This window comes from Lissotriton helveticus, chromosome 4_1, assembly GCF_964261635.1.
Source record: "Lissotriton helveticus chromosome 4_1, aLisHel1.1, whole genome shotgun sequence".
Taxonomy (NCBI): domain Eukaryota; kingdom Metazoa; phylum Chordata; class Amphibia; order Caudata; family Salamandridae; genus Lissotriton; species Lissotriton helveticus.
Genome location: NC_136063.1, coordinates 2082734021 through 2082740943, shown reverse-complemented (window position 1 = coordinate 2082740943; position 6923 = coordinate 2082734021).

Genomic DNA, 6923 nt, shown 5'->3' with positions numbered 1-6923 from the left:
ACTCAGCATATCAAACATGAAAAAGGTCTATGACATAACTGTGTATGCAAAATAAGCTGCAACAGCCTCCAATAGGAAGTCACCGTCTTCATCCGAAAAGAGTTCAGCCATCCAATTTAAAAGCGGAAAAGAACATACGTGCTCTCCCAGCACCGGATCCTCTATCACCATCAGAGGACAGCTCGGTGGGTTTTCAAGAAAGCTCTGTTCCAAGAAAGACTGTGTTGCCGCCAGTAAATTCCAGGGACCAATTAGTCCATGCATCAATGCCACAGCCATAATCCTTTCGCCAGGACAAACCAACTCGTGAGTAATGATAGGAGTCATCAGCTGATTAAAGTCGACGTCAGGAGAAACCGGTCCGCAGAGACACAAATCAATGGCCCAATCGAAATCACAGGTCAGGCAGTGAAATACAGGCTGGACACAGGTGAAGTAGGAGAATCGAAAAGATAATCCATATGCCGTGCTTAATATCGCCAACGGCATTGTGCCATAATATTCTAGCATGCGATTGCGGAACAGTGTCAGCAGCTGCAGGGCGGGAGCTTGCACAGGAGGGACATCCATATTTAAAAATTTAAAAAAGCACAAGAGCGTCCGCTGGTAATGCAAGTAAAAATGGGAATCCACGAAGCAGAGTGGAAAAAATAGAATGAAAGAAAGCAGGGATGACTCCAAAGATTTTCTCAAATGAAGTCACGAGACCACTGGTAACAACTTTAAAAAAGTGCGCCAGGGCCTTTGTGGAGGACGCGTTAAAGATAGTCCGAACCATCTTGCTGAAATGGAAAGGCAAATCTGTATTGAAAAGGGTCTGCACCTCTGTACGGGTGTTCGCTATGTGAAGCACGAAAGTTTCACGGGCCGAACTCAAGGCCACCTCTCTCTGAGACAAAAGAGCTCTTATTCTTGCCATGCCGTTGAAATCTGCTCCCAAGGTTGGTATTTGTGGCGAGATTGAAAACTCCCTATGTTCATGTGTGGGAGGAAATAGAACATTTCTGCAGCAAATAACCCGTTCACTTACTGTTACGATAAAAGGAATACTTTTAATTAACCCAGAACAATCTTCATTATTGAGCATCAAATAACTACCATTTTCCAACAACTTGAACGTGGGGATGATAGCAGGAACTGGCGTGCCTTGCAACACGCAAGCCATATTTGGTCGGTGTTTGTTGCATGAACCGTGTAACTGTATGTGCCTACACATTAGTGAATGATGTGGCGTCTCAGTGCATTCCTCTCCATTCAGATAAACTTCTTGATCATCTTTGAAACATCTGTATGTGTATGGAAGCGACCAGACCTCATGAAGAAAAGCACTACCTAAAGGTTCATAACGACCTATTGGTATATATTTCATACAATTTGAAAACTTATATCAAGCAAAAGGCAGCGTTATTAAACCGTGGATAAGGCACGTTGCCAAAAAACCCGCAATCCTCTGCTGATGATGTCACTGAGCATGTCATGAATGATGTAATATGTGACATCATCAGCAGTGGATTACGGGTAATAGTATCTCTAGTTTACTCCCTTATAGCTGTCTTTCTTTTAACATAAGTGTCTGTTTCCTTCCCTTATACTTACTGTTCTTTTTTAAAAAAAACAATTTTTGGTTCACTTCCGGTTCGCGTACCGGCGAGCGAACTGGGAAGCGAACTACGAGAAATAGAGGTTAGCACAGTTCCAAATATTGTACCAATTTTTTAATAACGGGGAGGTAGTTCTGAAAAGAACTTTTTTTTTAATTGTTTTTGTTGTTTTATATTTTTTTTATTATTTTTCTGAACATTTTTTTACTTTTTTTGAATTTTTCTGAACAGTTTTATATTTTTTTGGGTTTTTCTTGGAGGGGGCAATGAAAACGATTCATTGTAAAGGGCTCAACAGGAGCAACAAAACAAAAAAAAAGTATTTATTATTTTGGGCGTTTCGTACAAACTTGCATATGATAGTCAATAGCTCTGTTGATCAGAGTGATGCTTCTTTCTCCGTAGCAAATGAATCCATTGCAATGTACGCAGACGTGTTTTACTTCACCAAATCTCATTTGTATATTTGGCACCGTCTCCCTGCCCTCTGGTCCCGTTACTTCTGGTACAACAGATCTTCTGGCCATAATAGGGAGATTATCTAGGTCGTTCCGAAACTGTGCAGCACTGTAGTTGTTAGGATGCCACCTAGTCATATGGCGATGCATTGTGTAGTTTCCGAAACTGTATTTTTTCTCGGTCCCTCTGGACAGTCTATCTTGACATATAAGGCAAGTTACGTATCTTGCATTTACTTTTTTCTGACCTTTGGGAATTTAAAAAAATTGCCAAATGAAGTTTTCTTTCCGGTGAGACGTCCTGGGCTCCTCAGGCAAAAACTGCCTCTCTTCGTGCTCGTCGTCCTGTTCCTCTTCTTCCTCTTCTTGTTGAATTATAACTTGAGCAGGTGGTCCACTCTTCCTTGGATGTGGTGGAGGTGGTGGGGAAGCACCAGCTGAAGCTACTAAAGAAGCCATTGCTCACTGGTAACAAAGGGTCTTTCTCTCACAATGATGAAAGTCAGAGTGAGGAAAGAAGGAGGGATTTTCATCATTTGGGAAAAACAAGAGTTCTCAACCAATGAAAAGTGTTCATTTTAGATTATATGACCTAGTCTTACATCATTAGGAAACCAAAAGTGAAATGAACCAATGAAAAGTGTTATTACCAAGTCACATGACCTGCTGTGTTTACGTTAAGCGCTTTGCAGGGCCTCCCGGTTTGCTTCCAGAAACCTGCGCTTTGCGACTCGCTTCGCGTACCAGTTCGCTAACGTAGCACGTCATATGACGTATCACGCGACAACGTGAAACGTCATGCGGACGGGAGGCGTCACGATGTTGTTTTCTAACGCGGCAGTTGCGGTAAAGAAACGTTTACCGGCTCGCGGTCTATTTCGCGGCATCAAGGTCAGCTAACGGGAAGCTTCCCGATTCGCGAAGCGGGAACGAAGAAAAAAAAATATTAAAAAAAAAAATTATTCATAAACATATAAAATATATTTTTGGATTTAAAGAAGAATACATTTTACAGCTACAGATATTAGCTGTTAAAAAACCAATGAAATTCACTGAAAAAACCATAGGTTATAGACCATATATAGTTAGGAATTAGTATTTACAAAACCTTGAAAATTCACTGAAAAAACCATAGGTTATAGACCATATATAGTTAGGAATTAACATTTACAAAACCTTATTTTACTCACACAAAACCATTGAAATTCCATATATAGTTAGTTGCACTAACTATATATCGCGCACCCGCAATCCACTGCTGATGATGTCACATATTACATCATTCATGACATGGTCAGTGACATCACTGATGACATCACTGATGACATCTCAAATGACATCACTGATGACATCACTGATGACATCACTGATGACAACATCCAGTGACTGTATGTTTCTGTAAAGTTAAAATGTGTCTTACATATTGAAGAATGAGTGGAAGTATAAGTGTCTGGACAAAGGATTTAGTAGGTGCATGACTGAATGTATGAGTGAGTGATTAAATGTGTCTCACTGAGTGCATGGGTTAGTGACTAAACTGTCTTAATTTGTGCATCATTATGTCTGTTGTTCTGTAAACTGCTGCATGTGTTGATCAGTAGCTATATGATTAACTATATGGGTTACTGATTGATTGTCCAAGTATTTGTATGGGAGACTGAGTGTGTGTGTGGCTGGCTGGGAGGTGTGTGACTCTGTGCAGATCAATGTGTACTTGTATCAATGATCGTATAAGAAGGTAAGTATGTGTTAGTATATGTTTGAAAATGTAAGGTGCTCTATGTTTAACTGTATAGACAAGAAAATGGAAGTGTCATTGATTCTTTACAGGACTGACTAGGTGTGTGAGTAACTCCATGGATGAGTGGCAGACTGTGAGTGTCTGTTTAGGTGTATGAGTGCATATGATAGTGTTGTAAAGATGAGTGATTGTATGTATGAATGATTGTATGGGTGAATGAGTGAAGGTGTGTGTAGACGTAGGAATCAGTGAGTTCGTATGTAGTAACTAGTATTGGTGTGTCAATGGTTTCAAAAATTATACTCTGTATTTAACACTGGGTGAAACAGAGGTTATATTAAAATGTGAGGAGATGCATTGTATTGTCACATGAATGATATCATCAGTGATGAGGTCATTGATGTCAAATGAGATGTCATCAGTGATGTCATCAGTGATGTCATTTGAGATGTCATCAGTGATGTCATCAGTGATGTCACTGACCATGTCATGAATGATGTAATATGTGACATCATCAGCAGTGGATTGCGGGTGCGCGATATATAGTTAGTGCAACTAACTATATATGGAATTTCAATGGTTTTGTGTGAGTAAAATAAGGTTTTGTAAATGCTAATTCCTAACTATATATGGTCTATAACCTATGGTTTTTTCAGTGAATTTTCAAGGTTTTGTAAATGCTAATTCCTAACTATATATGGTCTATAACCTATGTTTTTTTTAGTGAATATATATATGCGTAGACGATCATGTGACTCTTGTGAAAATAAACCCCAGTGAAAAACCGACGGAGTGCCTATTCTAGCTCTGTTTTCTATTCCTGAGGTGTTTGTGCATATATACAAAAAAGGAGAGGGCACCCACACAAAGTCTGCAGACTCTAGACCTTATCTTTATTGTATTGGGCCTTCCTCCAACCAGCAATTAAATGATATGTATTTTGGCAGATTAACTGCCTTTCTCAATCAAAAAATTGATTTTGGTGCTTCATTTAAATAGTGAAAGCCTAGTAGACATAGCTAACCCACTTCATCTTGTGTTGCAGTCTGTCCTACGAGGAGCAAAATTGCCAGATGATGAAGCATGACATCCTCCAGGGTGTGTGAGGGCAGCAGAGGATGTAGTATGTCTTTCCCTCTCCCATCAGGGCATTTTTTACCTAGGATTACTTTTCCCCATTCTTCCCTGTTTTTAATGTATGGGTGACTATTTGCACTCAGATACGTGGGTGACTTTTGCACCCTGGTATAGGAACTTTGTCCTCTTTTTGTGAACAGATTTGGTTTAGGAGCATGGACACTGGACCTTTATTGGCTCCTTGGTCTCCCCCTTTCTTTTGTTGAAGCAGTCTGTCCAAGTGTCATTGTTATTTGGATGAAAATGGCAGTTTAAAACCGGTCCTTTTAGGAAGTAGATATTTGTTTTCTTATCAAACAAGTGTGCCTCTGCTAGGATGTGTATTGACTGTCTGCCTTTGGAGTGACAAAGGCTGGGGATTTGCAGTGAATCCAGAGAGACTGGATGAGTCAGTGCTAGGTAAATGGGCCTGGTCTACATTAAGAGTGGTGGGAGGAGTAGCGCCTGCAACTGAGTAGGGCCGTTCCTGCCTTCCACAGTGATGGCTCCTCCCCCTGTGGTGTGTTTGGAGCCAGTGCTCACACTATCAATGGGGTTGTTGTGCACTTGCAAAATGCCCCCCATAACTGGTGTGGACTGGACTCAGAGCTGTGGGCCAGGAGAGATCAAAGAGATTCACTGTATAAAAAGAGGGGCCTAGACCCCAGACTTTTAGATCACTGCTGAACTAAGGAACCTGCCAGGAAGAAGAACCAGAGTACTGCCCCTGTGCTGTGTGCTGTTGGGGTTGACCAGCAGTGTTTGCTTCTGCTTTCATCATTCTGCTGTTAGAGGTTTCTCAAAGGGCTTGAAGTAGACCTTGCCTCCTGTTGGAAGTCTCAGGGATAGAAAAGACTTCAAAGATCACTCCTGGGGAATCAAGAGGAACCTTTGCAAGGCGAAGAGCTAGAGAAACTGAGGTGGAAAACTGGCCCTGTGCTGTTTGCTGTCTGGGGTTGGCCTGCTGTGACTACTTTCTGCCAAGGAAATGGAAAAAGGACTTTGCTGATTGCTGTGCTTTAAAAAGATCTCCAAGGGCTTGGAAAAGAGCGTGCCTACTGTTCTGAAGTCTCAGGGACACAAAGACTTCGTCCCCAACTGCCCTGAACATCCTTTCTGGGAGTTCTGACCTACTAAGAGGTGCCTGAAGCTGTTCTGGGACTCTGGAGGTTGTTCTGGCTCTTAGGAGCTAGAAAAGCAACTCAACAACAAGAAGTGTGATGCATCTGCACCTGTTTCTGGTGCATCGCTGAAGAAATCATTGAAGCACTTGCCCACAGCTCTAGAAATCACTGCATGCCCCATCGAGTGCACCGATCTCCAAAGTCCGAGATCACCGCATTGATTCCGACGCAAGCACTGGTGTGCAGCTGCAAGAAGCCTCGCATCGTCCCTGATCGTTGTATCACATTGAGGCGCCAGATCTGTTGCATTGTTCGGGGACGCAGTAAGAAACTGACATATCACCTCTGCACGCAGTAAGAAACCAACGCATCACCTCTTTTTCGGTAAGGAACCGAGGCATTACCTCCCCAGCACAGCAGTAAGGGACCAACGCATCACCTCTCCCAGAGCAAGTAACCAATGCATCACCTTTCCTGAGTTTAAAGAACCGACGCATCACCTTCCCTGTTGCCCTTTTGTTTGTGTGCGCGACGCATCCAAGGTACTTTGTATGAAAAGTGTTGCATCTGCAATTTGCTTTGAACTGGACTAGTTCTACCATTTGAAAGTCATATTTTATTACTGTATTGTGGATTTATGTCATTTGGTCTTGTTTGGTTTAGATAAAGATTAATTATTCTTTTTAACTTTTTTGGTGTCCATTTGTAGTGTTTTCACTGTATTACTAGTAGGTGCTCAAAATGCTTTACACACCGGCTCTGAATTGAGCCTGTCTGATCATGCCAAGCTACCAAGGGTGCAAGCAGAGGTCATTTTAGAAGTGTATTCCCCTTACCCTAACTAGAAGTAAGGGTCTCTATCTGGACAAAGGTTCCTACCTCC